The 16,115-nt window shown below is 42.2% G+C and overlaps 1 long non-coding RNA gene across 1 annotated transcript in view; it reads right to left on the reverse strand.

Annotated features, from left to right (window-relative positions):
* The window catches only part of LOC144826346 (uncharacterized), a 404,090-nt gene extending 394,389 nt beyond the window's left edge, over positions 1–9,701 (reverse strand). Inside the window, exon 1 of the long non-coding RNA XR_013609798.1 lies at positions 9,569–9,701. This is a non-coding gene — a long non-coding RNA (uncharacterized LOC144826346). The remainder of the gene's footprint in view (positions 1–9,568) is intronic.
* Between the last annotated feature and the right edge of the window lie 6,414 nt (positions 9,702–16,115).

Raw genomic sequence — 16,115 nt, forward strand, 5'->3', positions numbered from 1 at the left:
GGGTCACTCTGGGGTGACCTGTGTCTTTGGTTCGGAGATTTCTCCCTTCGCCTAGGAGACCTTCCTCTGGACTGGAATTTCTTTTCTTTGGGATTGGATTGTTTGTTTCCATCCCAGTTCTTTTTGGGTGAATTATTATTAAAAAATATTTTTTCAGGACTTTCAGTCAGTTGCGGTTTTACAGGTATTCCACCTAAACTATCTCTACCTAGTTCCTCATAGGATTTTTCTATGATTCTGGCAATTTCAGCTGGTTGGTCTGCTATATCTGTCTCTTTTAACCTCTGGCGGATCGCCACGTTTGCTGTTTCACCCTTTATGTTGGCTAATAATATAGCCGAGACCTGCTTGAAGTCTTTCAGTAATTTCATACCAAGAGTTAAAGCGGGTTCTGGACCGTATTCGTCTTGAATTTGTTTTAGCACATCTGGTATCACCGAAATGGATGGAACACCGTGCGTTTTTGTGTAGATGGAAGCAAAGACTGTACCCCAAGTGTCACAGTCCTCAATGTGTGGTGCGATTCCTATTGGGAGACAGATAGTCAGAATCCTGTGTTTTTCTAATGGCGTGGTGTCAGGAAACACCGCCTCTATTTGGGTTATTTTTTGTGCCAACCAGAATGGTATTTGTTCCCGTTTAGCTGGTACTTTACCTAGGCAGGACTGGATGTTCTGTGGTGTAATTTTATTTGTGTTCCCCTGGTGAGGGGTCAGCTGTGGAAGTTTAATCGCTGGCTGAATTGTTGAAGTCCGCATCACATACTGGACTAATTGTCTGTGTATTTTTATTAGTTGTTTTAGCTCTGTTAAAAGGTTTGCTGCAGACATCCCAGCGATGTCTGGATGTGGTGTGTATCCGGCTAGGACCGGCCACGTTGCTCCTGGTCTACCTAAAGGACCGAGCCTGGTGATGTGATTATTATGTTTTAGGGCGCCATCAAATAAGAGCAAATGCTCTTGAAATTTGAGTGGTACTTCCACCTCCTCGAAAGGAGTGTACTCATTAGGAGGTTCCTCTATTTTGTAATAGTGGAAGTACTTTGTTACAGCATTTGCTGCTGGAAAATGTATCCATGAATAGTATACCTCTGTCTGCCGATATTCGTGTGCCTCAATTACGAATATGACTGTGCCACCTCTAGGTGTCAGTCCATTTTCTATAAGTTTTAGAGTTATAGATCTCCTTTTGATGACCGGGATGAGTATTATATCCTCGTCTGCTGCTTGCATGGTAGCATCAGCTGCTGCGAGTTCAGTTGCTAATCTCACTGCCTCTCTTTCATCCTCATTGTCTGACATTTTTCTGTCCAAAAGGTTATTTCTTTTGTTTGCAGATCAGGTTTCTTATGGAACAAAGATTAGATGCACAATATTTTGGAACTGTGTATCCTTCAACGTTGACTATACCAAGAACCATACATAGGAGTTCCCTCCTGCGAGGTCTTGGAGGATATTACCTTTCACCCACTCCAGACGTCTTTGGAGTATTGTGGGAAAAGGGGTCTGAGTGAGAAAGCACGACTGAGTTACTCTAAATGTCTTACGTTAGTTTTATCGCCCTTTCCAAACACGTTGGGCGCCATGTAGTGTAGCTCCTATCATCCCAATAGGCTCTGCGCATTGGAATAATACCTACAGCAGTAAAGGCCTAGACCAGACGTTAACTAGGTCTACTACTGTCGATACTAGACTTAAAGTTTTGGGTTTGCCAGCTTAGCTCAGAGTGCACTAGAAACTTTCTCGAATGTTCAAGGAGGACTTAACTTCCCTGATTAGACAAGAAGGGATTTAGTTTCTGACAACCATAGAACATGACAACTTTGCTCTCCCCTAATCAAGAGTAAATCTCGAGAGTCGTGTGAACAAAAGGCAATTTATTTTACTCAGTCAGTACGTGCATTCTTAGTCTCATCAGAATGTAGAGAAAAGGAAGAGACGGGCGTGTTCAATAAAAAGGTGTTATTTATTGATCAGTCTCTTTTCTCATACAAGAGAAATGGATCGATATGATTGCAATACTTATAGTTAAGTAAAGTGCATACATTAAAAGCAATAGTATAAAATAATACTGTAAAAACATTGATATGGTTTCTAAGCCATAAGATGTTTTAAAATGATTAAAATATATTACATACACATATACATTTGACTAAACGTACTCAACTGGTGTTTCTAAATACGCCTACCCCGTGTACCTGACCTAAGTCTAATACGTGGGCGGGAATAGAAAGTTACAGTTTAAGTTAAGTTTGTTTTTGCCAAGTGACTAACTTAAGAATTCTCTGCGAGGGGTTATTCAGTTCTGTACCTGGAAGTTAGGATGAATGAGGAATGGTATCTCTCTCTCTGGTCTCGATATTCCAGGCTGCCTGCGAGGGCTACCCAGAAGCGCCGGGGCTGGATTCTCGGCAGGAGAAAGCAGCGCGTCTCGTTCTCAGCGCGTCAGGAAGGCGGGGCTGCTGCCAGCGGGGTCTGCTCTGCTCTGGGCTTCGGCAAGTATGGCTGCTCCGTCTCGTCACCACGCGTGTGTTTGCATAGGGCAAGATCGGTAATATTTATACCTTTAAGGTGCCGAGATTGACGTAAGGATGGACATAGATACGTCAATAAGGATGTCATACGACTTGCTCGTTAGCACATTCTTTTTTTTTTTAAATCTTTTTATTGACAATTTTTCACACTTATTCCCCCTTCTGGGACCCAGAGGGGGCGAGGAACAATTAACTAAAATACATCTATAATGCTTAAGCCATAGAGATATAACAAAAAGGCATTAGTGCATACTCTTACATTATACCCAGCATATGGCACATTAGATTTTAACAAAAACAAATCCTTCCTCGTAATAGATATTTACAACAACCAAACTTAACACAAGAGCGTCAATTCGTTAATCTTACTTATTTTGACTAACCATATTATACATCATTTTCGTTCTTATTTAAACTCATTCACCTCGCTCACATCCCGATGATTCTTGTACCATTTCTTACACTATATACATTATATACAGATTATATACATTATATACACAGTTCACTCTTCTTCCTTCCATTTCATTATTGGCTCCCAGATTTCCAATCCTAATTTCCTTGCACGCTTTCCTCTTCTTGAGTAAATCGCTTTTTCTAGATTATATATACATAATAGCTTGGCTAACCATTGCTGAAATACTGGTGCCGATTGTTCTAACCATGCTGAAGCAATACATAATCTATAGACTGCCATGGCGACAAAGATAAAATAATTACCCTCCTCATGTTCATTGCCCAAGTCTACCCCCAGCAAAATGGTAACAGGTGTTAAAATAGTAGATAATTTCAATGCCCTTTGTAAAAACATTTCTATCTCATTCAACATTGTCAGCAGACATGGGCATGTTGCAAACATATGAATAACATCTGCCTCTAAGCTTTTACACCTAGGGCAGTTTATACCAGTAGTCGCCCCCCATTGTGCAAGTTTCGCTGGAGTGTAGTATAACCGATAGATGGTTTTATAATGCTGAGCCTGTAAAGACGCAGAGCATAGAATTTTCTTTCCTAATTCTAATGATATGTTAAAGCATTCCTGCTCTATGCCCAACTTCTCCGACCAACTTTCCCCCCACTTAGCCATATCATCTATTTTAGAGTCAATTAGCTCAGCATAAAACCTTTTAATTGTGCAGTCTACTCCATTATGTATTGTCTCTAGTATATTGTTTTTCTCAAATCCTCTCGATCCCCCCCTTTTATTTTGTAAAAAACTTCTCACTTGTAAATATTTGAAGAAGTGTCTTGTTGACAAATCATACTTCGTCTATAGATTTGCAAATTGTTTCATCCCCTGTGGAGCCATCAAATCCCCAACTTTTATTATCCCTTTTTGATGCCATTCTGTATACACTGAGTCAGAAAATATGTCTTCAGGGAATAACGTATTCTCCTTCATCCTCGTGTACCTATTAAATTTCCCCAATCCAAATTTCTTAATAAAGACCTTCCAAATGTTATGTGCACCCAAAATAGTCTTGAAACGTGTTCTTTTAAAATAAGCTGTATCAAAATTTTTCAAAAAAATATTTTTAACTTCTTCACCCATCAATATGCCATATATTGCTAATGAACCCAATTGATCTTCTCCTTCCGCTTCTGCTCCACCTATTAATCCTGCCATATATTGCAAGGCTGCAGCCCAATAGTAAGATTTTAAGTCCGGTAATGCCCATCCTCCTCTTTCTCGTGGAAGTGCCATAAATCTTGCTGCTCTCCTGGTTTTACCTTTAGACCAAATAAAGCTGTTAATCAATTGTTCGATCTTTTTAAACCAAAAGTTATCAAACCATAGTGGGATTGTCCTAAAGAGATATAAGAACTTCGGCAATATTAGCATTTTTATGATGTTTACTCTGCCTACCAGTGTAAAATGTAGATTGTTCAGTCTGTCTAGCTCTATCCCCACTTTTCGTATGATGGGGTCTATATTTAGCTCTACTAGCTTTCCTAGTTCTGAAGTTATAGTTATGCCCAAATACGTTCCTTTCTGCACCACCCGTGGATCCTGGCAATTAGTATTACTATTCTTTATGATTTGTGTTTTTCCAGTATTCAAGGAATATCCTGACACTTTTCCAAATTCTTTAGCCTCCTGTTCCACATATCTTATAGCCTCTGTGGGTACTGGTGTTACGACAGCCACGTCATCGGCATAAGCCAATATCTTACAGTCCCCCCTAGGTGTGGCAACTGGGGGTATGCTCCCGTTAGCTTCTAGCCTTCGTATTAACGGATCTAAATATATTGCAAAAAGTAGCGGGGAGCACGGGCATCCCTGCCTAGTCCCCCTATTGATTACTACTTTTTCTGTTGTTCCTGAATTAATTCTGATTGTAGCAACTGGAGCACTATACAGAGCCTTTATCGCTGTAAGAAAGCCATTTCCAAACCCCATTTTTTCCAGAACACTCCACAAATATGACCATGATACGCGGTCAAATGCTTTTTCAGCATCCAGAAATAATGCCGCAAGCGGCTCCCCACTAACCTCCGTTTTATCCTTAAGGGTTATTAGTTTCCGTATATGATGCGTGGTCCCACGTCCAGGTATAAAACCATGTTGACTAACAGTGACTAGAGGTGTTATTACACTGGCGAGTCTTATTGCCAGTGCCTTTGAGTAGACCTTTGTGTCAGTGTTCATAAGGGTAATTGGTCTATACGACCCCGGATCTGTTGGTATCTTCCCTTTCTTTTAGCACATTCTTTTGCTGAAGTTCTCGGTGAAATCAAAACAATGGCCGCAGGGTTTTGCCCAGGTTGTCATAGGTTTGATTTGTTATGAGAACTCCGTATGCCTTATCAGGGGCTGGAGGAATATCGCTTGTCTAATTAGATCGCAAGCGTTATGACCTAATCAGATAACACGTTCCTGTGCCGTAGTGTGACTGCGTCAGATAACGGTATCTGCATCATGGGGGTTTTCTGCCTCATGGGCTGACTGCTAGTTAACTTGTTGGTTTGTTTAACCAGAATAGGGTCAGGAATAGGGGGATCGATTCAGAACCTATAGGAATACATCACACTGTGCTTGGCACTGACTTGCCATACTCCATATCTATGAGGCCATGCAAAGCCACACAGAGTGGCTTTGCATCTCCTCATAGATAGGATTAAGTGGCCTGCGCGAACAGAGCATAAAAAAAAGTGATGCTCAGGAGGCACAGGCCTCTTTTCATTAAGCCCCTTCATTCTTGGACTTTTTAAAATATTGATTGCAAATCCAATTCTTTGGTAAAGATAAAACGTGTGCCAAATATTGTCGAACAGCTACTTATATAAGGTGACATTTACCCTGCTTAAAGCCTCTAGAAGCCCTTTTGCCTGAGCTTCCGCCTCTCACCCAAGAGGTGAAAAGCTCCTTGACGAGGGGTGAACTCACTCCCAGAGTTTACAAGACAAAGGTCTTTGGCATGGGCAGAAGGTTAACCTTTCCTTGACAGGATGGATGAGTGGCTGTTACCAGCACCTTTCATATATTCTAATTTTAATATATTATTATAGGTGTTGCTTAAGTTTGAAATCCCTTAAGAAAGAGGATTAGAGGCATTTGACAAAACAAGAATAGTTTGTGTAATTAAACAATACAGCCAGGAGAATAGTTACAGGTACAGGGCCTGAGGAGTGTCTCAATTTACAATCTGTAAGCGGTCTTCTCAAATACAAACTCTGGTGAATTGTAAAAGTTTCCGATGTACCATATGTAATGAGGAATGCTGGTTGCTGCCTTTGGAATCATAAATTAATTGTCTAATGGTTATCAGAGGTGGGTCTCAACCTCGTCTGAACATAATGCGGCCAGTGGATAATGTGTCGAGATATCTGGCATGGGGAGTATGTGATCACAACAAGTGCTAGGCCCTGATTGGCTATGTGTTCCTAACTCATGTGGCATCTGACTTTATGGTGTTTTTAGTAGCGTATGTACTTCCTCGGGCCATGTGCTCTATTGGGGTAATCTCCCTTGACCCCTGGGGGGATCAACATCAGAGTGGGGCCTATTTCCATAGATGACTTAGGCAACCTTATTATTCTGTGCTCCTGTGGAGTCATCATTGATGCCCAAACTATGTGTGGTCCCCTGACTGGCATAAACCTTAGCAACCTTGAATTCCTGGGTGCAGGAAAAAATAATAAATTTGCACTCCAAATGTTGGCTGTTGTCTACTTATGGTAGTGTAGTATGTGAGCTTGTATTTCTTGCCGGGGGTTAATATCTAAACCAGCTACACTGTCCAACCTGTTGTGTAACTCGGTGGGTAGCCCTTTATTCAATATATTGTAGAAATACGTGACTTGTGGGCCGGTGTTGGCCTATGGCTGTCCTGTTCCTGTTCCCATCTTTCCCTCATTCTATTCAGGAAATCGTTTAGGGTTTCCTCCGGAAACATGATCTCTGCCAGTAGCCCGCCTACGGTCAGGGAATGTTTCTCTCAGAGTGGTCCATATCTGGTGCCTGTATGTGTTAAACACAGTCCCCTCATGATCAGCATTTGTTTGCCTGACTGCTGGAATGCTAGCTTGTGTGAACACAGTGTTAATTTGCTCAATGTCGCCTATCGCTAGGCTGATACTCACGGTCGTTTCTCAAAACAAGTAATCTATTTCCGTTCCCCATCCAGCAATGACAGTAACTTTGTCCTCAGTCCCTCTTTATCTATCTGGGTCCATGGCACGTATATAATACCGCCACACTCTTCTGTAGTAACAGACACATTCTCAATCTAGGTTACTCTACATTTTTCTCCTTAACATAGTGTTCCCATCTTGTGCGGCATTGCTGCATGCAGAGGAAATCCCAACTGGGGTGTCCTCTTTCATGCCAGATGCAATCCTCCTATACTGCCATGTCCTCTGGTTCATACAATCCTTCCTTAGGCAAGACCGGTCACATTGGTCCCTCTCCTCAGTTCAATCTGCTAATAGTCACAAAATAGGTACACAAAAGTCTTGCCTTCCTTTATTGCTATTATCCCCCTCAGGTTGGTCTATCTTTGTCATGCACCCATGTGGAGCAGTGCCTGTCCTCATTGCTGCTTCCTTCATGTGTGGGCAAAAGTGCCACTTTATTTTTCCTACATCGTGGGAGAGTATGTACCAAGCTGCTTTGTTCCCCTATTTCTCAGTTAGCCCCTCTTCTATGTCGACTGGACGGTGTGATCCTAAGCCTTGCTAGCAGCCTTTCATCTACCTCTTTTTTATCCCAGGGCTTTGCCCTTTACCTGGCGCGGCTTCCCTTGTGTGAGCGTGCTATCCTGCACTAACTCCTGGTACTGTGCCCTTTCTCTCTCTAGCAGGAGCTCACGCCTCTATTCATCACACCGTCTGGCATGTCTTCTTTGGACTGAGCTACACCTGCTTTCATTGAGCGGCCTTTCCTTTCAAATTCACCCTCTGTTTCCTCCTCAACTACCTGGGCAAACCATGAGACCCCACCCTTGTCATCGATTCCCAGGGGACTGAAGCTACTTTCCTCTCCTGAGCTCGCTGAGTCACTATCGAGTACCACCATAAACTTCCCTGACACTTGGTGGGGTTATGGGTTTTAATTGACCCTGAGGGGTCACTTGTTGAACGTTGTAGATGGAGAGTCTGGCTTTTGGGAACTCTCCTGAAGAATTTGGGCTGAGCTGGATTTCTCTGGGCTCACTGGGTTTGGTTCTCTCTGGCTTAGACCTAACTGTCCTTTTTTTGGTGGGGGGCTCGTTGGCTTCAACTACTGCTGGATTTTAATATCCTAAAACAGGCGGAGCGTGTGTGTGGACATGCATCCCTGCATATGGTGGAGGAGGTGCCAACAGCGTTTTCACTAACGGCATTGTAGGGCTCTTAGTTCTAGCTTCTTCGAAGAAGGCTCCTATGGAATAATGACGCTCTCTTGGCTTTCTTTTGACCTGCATATTTAGTGTTGTCAATTATGTTTGCATCAAATGTTCTCTCCTTAGGTCAGGGAAATGTTCGTGCAGGCATATGTAAATGCCAGTATTGGAAAAACGTATTGATTTACTTTATCTGTTTGGGGAATCTAGTTACCATATGCTTCAATTGTGAATCCAAGGCAATTTTTTGTAATTTATACAATTAATACAATAAATACATTGAAATTATGTTTTATAGTTTCATTTGTCTAATCGTAAGTACAATTGTAAGGAGTATGTGGTGCACTCCTACAAATTGCTTACTAGAAGCTCAGTGCTATTACAATGTATGCATCAACAATGCAACTAATCATTTCAATAAAACCACAAGATATAAATGCATATGTAGTATTATAACGGAGTGGGAATATCTGATATGTGAAAATAGCATCTGGATGAACTAGGCTTTTGCACCTAACACAGTTTGCAATTAATAATCAACATGACGTCATCACATAAACCAACAGTTCAAATAATGGTTGAGATAAAAAATTACTCCGTCAAAAAAGTGGTATGCTCTCTGCGCATACTAACCCCTTGAGAGAAAAGACTTGCTCGGAACACGTTCCTAAGTGAGCTGGATAATCTGCCAACATCCGCTTCTAACCAAAAGTGGTAATCATAGACACCCTATGGTAATAACTCTGGAATCGCTGGCCCCTCTTGGCCACTCACAAGGTGAGCCCAGTTTTTTTTGTCCAAGTTGTTCCCTGTGTCTGAATCCCCCCTGATTTTTTACCCAGTGCTCCTCCCACACTTCTTTCAATAACTAGGGTGTTAAGAAACCTTTTAGAACTGTGAAAACGTCGATCTAAAAAACTATGAGACTGAGGTAACAACTCAGTCAGGATAACTGTATCACATAAATAGTTCCCTGGGAGTAATGCAGGGCTATTCACAATTCACCCTCTCTAGCATACTCGGCTATTGAAAGAATGGGACTTTCCTGAGAACGTCTCCAAGGCACCGTTATGACTAATTCAGTTAGGGCATATACAATAGGTAATATGCCAGATCCTGTCAGTGGCAGGGCATTTAGGTTAGCTTTTTATCCTCCTCCCTAGTTTATGCTAACTGCTTTAGTCTATGAGATTCTGAAGTAGTCTCTTACCCTCTGTGACAGCTGCTTACAACGGACCTCTATCCTGTGGATGCAGCCGAGCTTCCAATCAATTGCATTGTCTCACCACCTTGGCTTGATGCACAAACGTAAATCCGTCCAGGCAGGGTCTCCTTCCTTCTGCTGCAGTCGGGTCGAGTTGTTTATCAGCTCCGATCGTGGCTTGCTAAAGTGTTGCTTGAGTTTGAAATCCCTTAAGAAACAGAAGACAAGAGACATTTGGCAAAACAGTTTGGTTAATTAAACATTACGGCTGGGAAAACACTTACAGGCATAGGGTCTGAGCACTGTCTCAATTTACAATCTGTAAGTGTTCTTCTTAAATACAAAATCTGGTTAGTTGTAAAAGTTTCCGGCTCACCATATCATACATGGTAAGGAATGTTGGTTGCTTCCTTTGGCGTCACAAATTGTCTAATGGTTACCACAGGTGAGTCTCCACCTCACGTGGACACAATACGGCTAGTGAATAACGTGTCCAGATGTCCGGCATGAGGAGTGAATGATCACTACGTGTACTAGGTCCAGATTAGTTATGTGTTCCTAACTCATGTGGCATCTGACTTTATGGTGTTTTTAGGAGCGCGTGTATCTCCTCTGGCCATGTGTGCTTTATCTGTGGGTATTGATGAAGAATTTCCTGCCCACATGTTGGCCTGCCATCTACACAACCTACTACCTGTGACCTATCAATCAGCAATCCCCTAGCCTCTGTTTCAGGGCCTGTCTAACTACATATTTGCGAGCTGAGGTTGATGTAGAGTTCACAATGAGCGTTTGTAGGACTTGGCCCTTTTTGGCTAAAGTCTGTAAACTTTTTGCTTTTCCCCTAGACCTTTTTTCTGACATGATGTTGCCAACTTAGATGCTTTGGACACTTTGGAACTGCTAAACAGTGTCAAAGTGCAAGTCTCCCTGTATAAAGTGTAATGGTAATCGGTTGTCCATGATTGGTATGTTTGCCTTACTAGCAATGTCCCTATTAAAGTGCACTATGTGTGCCAGGGCTAGTAATGCAAATGCAACTAGTGGGCCTGTAGCACTAATTGTGCCACCCACACAAGTAGCCTTAAAAAGGGAACTCAGGCCTGCCATTGAAGTGCCTCTGTGCAGTTTGTTAAACTGTCATGTTGTTCTGACAAGTGCACTCACTTGCCAGACCTTACCCTTCCCTGTCTATGCACATCAGACACCCCTATGGTAGGCACATGGCCCCCCTGGGCAGGGTGCAGTGCATGTGAAAGGTAGGATGTACTAAGGTATGTACCATGTCCTGTTCAACACATAAAACTTGGGGGTCTGATAGGAGAGTTAGATAAATACTCTCATCTCTTGAGGCTCTAAGCCCTACAGGTGCTCGTTGAAAAACTTACAGAGTCCTACATCAAATATAATATACTGCCCAACGCATTTTCTTCCCAGCAAAAGTGGGTGAGACCCAAGGTCCAGAGATGGATTCCCATCAATGTCTTGTAAGTGATCTTATAGTCTTATCATTTGGTCATCCAAAAGGTTAGGATGGAGCATCTCTAGATCATTGAGATACTTTGCACCCTACCTTCAAGGACAGGGTACAGAGCCCGCTATCACTCGGTAGACCATGCGTGGGATCACTCAATGGGATTAAAGTACAGTGAAACAAAGTGAAACAGGTGTGAGATTAAAATTAGAATAGAGAACATACAGTGAAAAACTTTAATAACTGTATGTTTCTTTTGTTTTAAAAACCAGAACTGTGCAAAACTATGCAGTTTAAACAAATAGCTGCAAGTGGGCCGACATGTTTCTGCCAAAAGTGGGGAACAAAACACCTCCTATGGCTTCATCAGGGCCTTTGTTCTTAGAAAATATTTTTGTCACTGCATGTACGTGCTGCAAACAATATCAGCCATCAATAAAGTGATCAAATTAAATCATAAAGGATATATATTCATCTCTATTCCTCCATGTCAGATGGTGTAATTCTCACCTATAACATAAAGCAGGGAAAGTGTAAACATATCAGGCAGTATTGAAATGAAAAATGTACCAAACTAACAAGGACTACAGTGGTCCCTTACTCACCCTTAGTGACAGGGGATAATACCTCACCTCGCCTGGACCAAGCTCAGGATTAGGGAGGCCACGCTCTATGAAGGTAAGCAAAAAGAGGGATTTCTTATTATGAGCGAAAAAAGTGCAAAGTAGCACTTATTCAGAACATCAAGATCCTCATTGCTTCTTAACTTCATATTACTCCTTCCATTCAAACCCCGTATAGGCTCATCCACCTATCAACTGATTTAGACACCCAATCTATAAAACAGATTAATAGATTAATAATGCCCTTCATTAGGTTCCTCAATTCTGGATATTAGTCATAACCTGCCCTTACCTCTCCGTCGTTGCCTCAGACTGTGCCTGAGATTAGGGGAAGCAACGCTTGGGAGGGTAGGGAGATATTTATGGCTAGTGTGTTCTAAAGCTTCAGCCTATCAGGCTGGTTGTTATTGGCTTATTTAAAATTATCAATTGCCAGCGTTTGGTGACAACGATTTCTCGCGCTACATTCATTTGCCAAATAGCCATGAAAATTAAGTTACTCACTTGCTCATGAGATGATCATAACTTTATTGGTATTTCTAATGTTTACACACGGTACTCGCGTGCCCTCGGTGCTGACCGATCGCGAGAGAACTACTCAACAACAAGGTGTTGCTGGGAGTTGTAGTTCACTCATGTGCGCGACCTTCCCTGTCGAACAGATGCTGTTAAGAGATCTCTAGGATTAATATTAAACATAATGCCGTTGTCTAGGAATCATACGTTTTCAAACATTGCTAATAATGCTCATTTAGGGTGTGGATCTTCTTGTTGAAAACATCACAAGAGAACTACAAAATCCTGTAGCCTCATTGGGAATTGTAATTTTTATGTCAGCTCAATGGACCGATGTTCGAGGCCCCAGTAAAGCCGATCATAAAAATAGCACAGGTCAAAGTCTCGGTTTTCAGCTGGTCGTTATAAAATATGCCTAGTGAACCATACATATTATTATTATTTTATCATCATTTTTATCATAAACCGCCAAAGGGGGAACGATGAAGACATACTGTGCCAAGGTGCAAAGTTGAGACAGTGTGTAAATGGCTTCATAGATAAACATGGTAATAAACTTCAGTGTTTCTTAATATTGTCCTATATCTGCCTGAGTCTGTAATGATAAGTGTTGCATTGGCAGGATTATAGGTCAGGGTTCAGACTTTTCGTTTCATACTATTCTGTCATGTTGGTTGGGAAGGTTTATTGGTTTCATTGTTCCTCTCAAATAGTTCATACAGTTATGGTATACATTTTCTTATGATACCTAGATGGCAGTGGGTAATATTTACCTTATCTACAGTTCGAATAACAGAGAAGGACAGTTATAGAGTAGTCCACGGAATTTCGTCATTGAGCCCGTGGACTTCTGTGGATAATCTATAAATCCACTTTTGCTCTATAGTGAACAGGTATTTAGACACATCCGCAATGTATAAAGGTATGAACAGTTTCTCCAGCACAGTCCACGTGAAATCAGTCTCTTTGTGATTGTGTTCTAAAAAATGTTTTGTCAACTTAGAGATGCTTTTCTTGCATCTGAACGAGCTTTTGTGCTCTAACATCCTGGTGCGCACTTTTCTTGTTGTCATGCCTATGTATTTATCATAACAACAACAGGTGAGTAGGTAAATCACATGTGAACTGTTGCAATTCGAAAAAGTTTTCAGGATCCAGGGGCGGTCTGTGCCTATGTCAATCTGATTCACATTCATGGTCTGTGGGCAAAAGGAGCAATTACCACATGGATGGTGCCCTATTACCGCTGTGGAATCCCAAATGGTCCCTACTGGTTTTCTCAGGGTTTCTCTGGGGCGAGTATGTATTAATCTATCCCTCAGGCTGCTCGATCGTTTAAAGGAAAAAAGGGGTAGTGCTATTTAGTCATTGCTACTATTCAAAATTTTCCAATGATGTTTCACAATCCGTTTAAATTGATTAGATTTCGCATTGAAGGTGGTCACCAGAGTTAACCGGTCCAGAGGTGGTTTCTCTGAAGGATCATCGAGAAGAGCCTCCCAATGGTTGTTTGCCGCCCTCTTCCATGATTGTTTGATCAACTTCTTGGGATAGTGTCTAGCCTGTAACTGGCTCGAAAGATTCTCAGCATGTTTATCAAAACTACCTTGAGTCGAGCAGTTGCGGCGGACTCGTAAAAATTGCCCATAAGGCAGATTATCCTTAAGGGCTTTGGGATGTTGGCTTTCATACAGTAGCAGCGAGTTCCTGGCCATGGCTTTCTTATAAAGCTCACTTTCTAGACCTGTAGGGGTAACATTGATCGATAGGTCTAGAAAGGACATCCTTTCTTTGCTGCTATCCACGGTGAATCTCAGAAATTCATTCCGAGTATTCAACCATTGATGGTAGGAGGCAATAGACTCCGCATCTCCTCGCCACACTACGAGGATATCGTCTATGTAGCGCTTCCACCAATGGATATGTGGATAGAAGGGGTTGTTAGCATTCAGAACTTGTTCTTGTTCAAAAATATGAACATATAAGTTAGCCAGACTAGGGGCAAAAATGCTCCCCATGCTGGTCCCTGAGACTTGTAAGTATATGGTGTTCTCAAATTTGAAGTAATTTTCTTTCATGGAAATCTTCGCTAGAGCCATGATGAATGGAACTGGAGTGATGAAGTCTAAATCAGTGCCCTCCAGGATGGACGTGATGGTTTCTACAGTCTCATCCTGGGGGATGGATGTATAAAGAGACTCTACATCTAGTGAGACCAGATGGTCTGTCTCAGTATTGAAGATGATCTCTGGAATTGATTTAAGAACATCTTTAGTGTCTTTCAGGTATGTCGGCATCGTCTTTACCAGGGGTCTAAGAAAGAAGTCCACAAAAGCTGAAAGGGGTTCTAATAAGGACCCTTGACCAGATATAATTGGTCTACCTGGAGGAGGTCTTTTCTCTTTGTGGATTTTCGGCAAAGTATAAAAATAAGGCATAGATGGACTAGGGGCCTGTAAAAATTGAGCCTCCCGGGGAGTGATCCACCCTTCACTCAAGGCCTCCTCAACTAATGTCTTAATTTCGTGAGTGAGTCTAGGAGTAGGGTCATTGCTAAGGGGCGTGTATGCCCTAGTATCACTTAGCTGACGTAAACATTCTGCTCTGTACGTGGAAGTATCTTGTATCACGATTGCACCCCCTTTGTCAGCTGGCTTGATAGTAATGAGGGGGTCTCATGCTAGAGATTGTAAAGCCTGTTCTTCCAACTTAGAGAGATTCTTGAAAGTGCCTGTAGTAGTTTGCCAGAGTTTTTCTACTCCATCTTTTACGGCCCTCTCAAAGGTTGCCACTTGGGGTGGTACCGAGTGGACCAGGGGTAGAAAGGATGATTTTAGCCTCAGCCCTGTGTTCTCATCGGAGGGTTCTTTATCTTGACTAGTTTTGTCTTTAAAAAAGTAATGCAAACGCAGTTTGCGTAAAAATTGGGCCAGCTCAATCTGTAGTCTAAAGGGGTCACCATTGTCTGTAATAACAAACCCAAGACCTTTGTTCAAGACCGTTTCTTCAATCGTGGATAAGGTTTTAGTGCTGAGATTGACCACCATACTTGGTTCTGGGTAACTACTTGTTATCGGGGAACCCCCTTAGTCTGACTGCCTGTCCCTGTATGGGGTCCTGTTTGTTGTCCTGTTTGGTCCTCCCAATGCACTTGTGTTTGTGTGTTGTTGTTTCTCCTTTTGCCCCTGGATCGACGTGGGCCAAACCCTAAAAAATGTTGGCCAGTAAAGTTTTGATAACCAGGGAACGGACCCATAGGAGGTTGCATTGGATATTGAAAAGGACCAGGTGGTCCCCATGGAGCGGGCGGCCACCATGGCTGGGGCTGTTTATTTATTTATTTATTCAAAGTTTTATATAGCGCGAACAGGATCCTTACAGATATCAGAGCGCTTCACAAAGACAGGGTAGGGGCAGTAGGAGTCAACAGAGATAATGGGAACAGTATAATAGTCAATAACATGGTAATAAACAGGGATAATAATAACATACATAAAACAAATCAATATACAATCAGGTAAAGAAGTAGTATAGGACAGCACAAGTCATTGATCCCACTACAGATGTCTTCAGGTACCCCTTGGGTGTGTGGGTGGCTTATACCAATGTTTTAGTATAGAGAGAATAATGAGTGGGGCATCGGGAAAGTGGATCAGTAAACCAACGTGTATCATATCTTGGTCGGTAGTAAGAGAGTAGCGTAGTAGTGCCCCCATCAAGTAGAAGTATAGTGCCAAAGGACAGGGTGAGCAGTGATACAAGGCAATGCATAGTCTCTGATCCAACACCTATAAGGTTCAGGAGATCTTGGCCAGAAGGATGGTTTTCACCTCTTTCTTGAAGAGTGCAGTGGAGGAGATAAGCCTGGTTTCAGGAGGGAGCGCATTCCAGATCCTGGGTGCCATTCCTGAGAAGGAGCGCTTGTATGTTTTCACTTTCC

This window comes from Lissotriton helveticus, chromosome 3_2 (assembly GCF_964261635.1).
Source record: "Lissotriton helveticus chromosome 3_2, aLisHel1.1, whole genome shotgun sequence".
Lineage (NCBI taxonomy): Eukaryota > Metazoa > Chordata > Amphibia > Caudata > Salamandridae > Lissotriton > Lissotriton helveticus.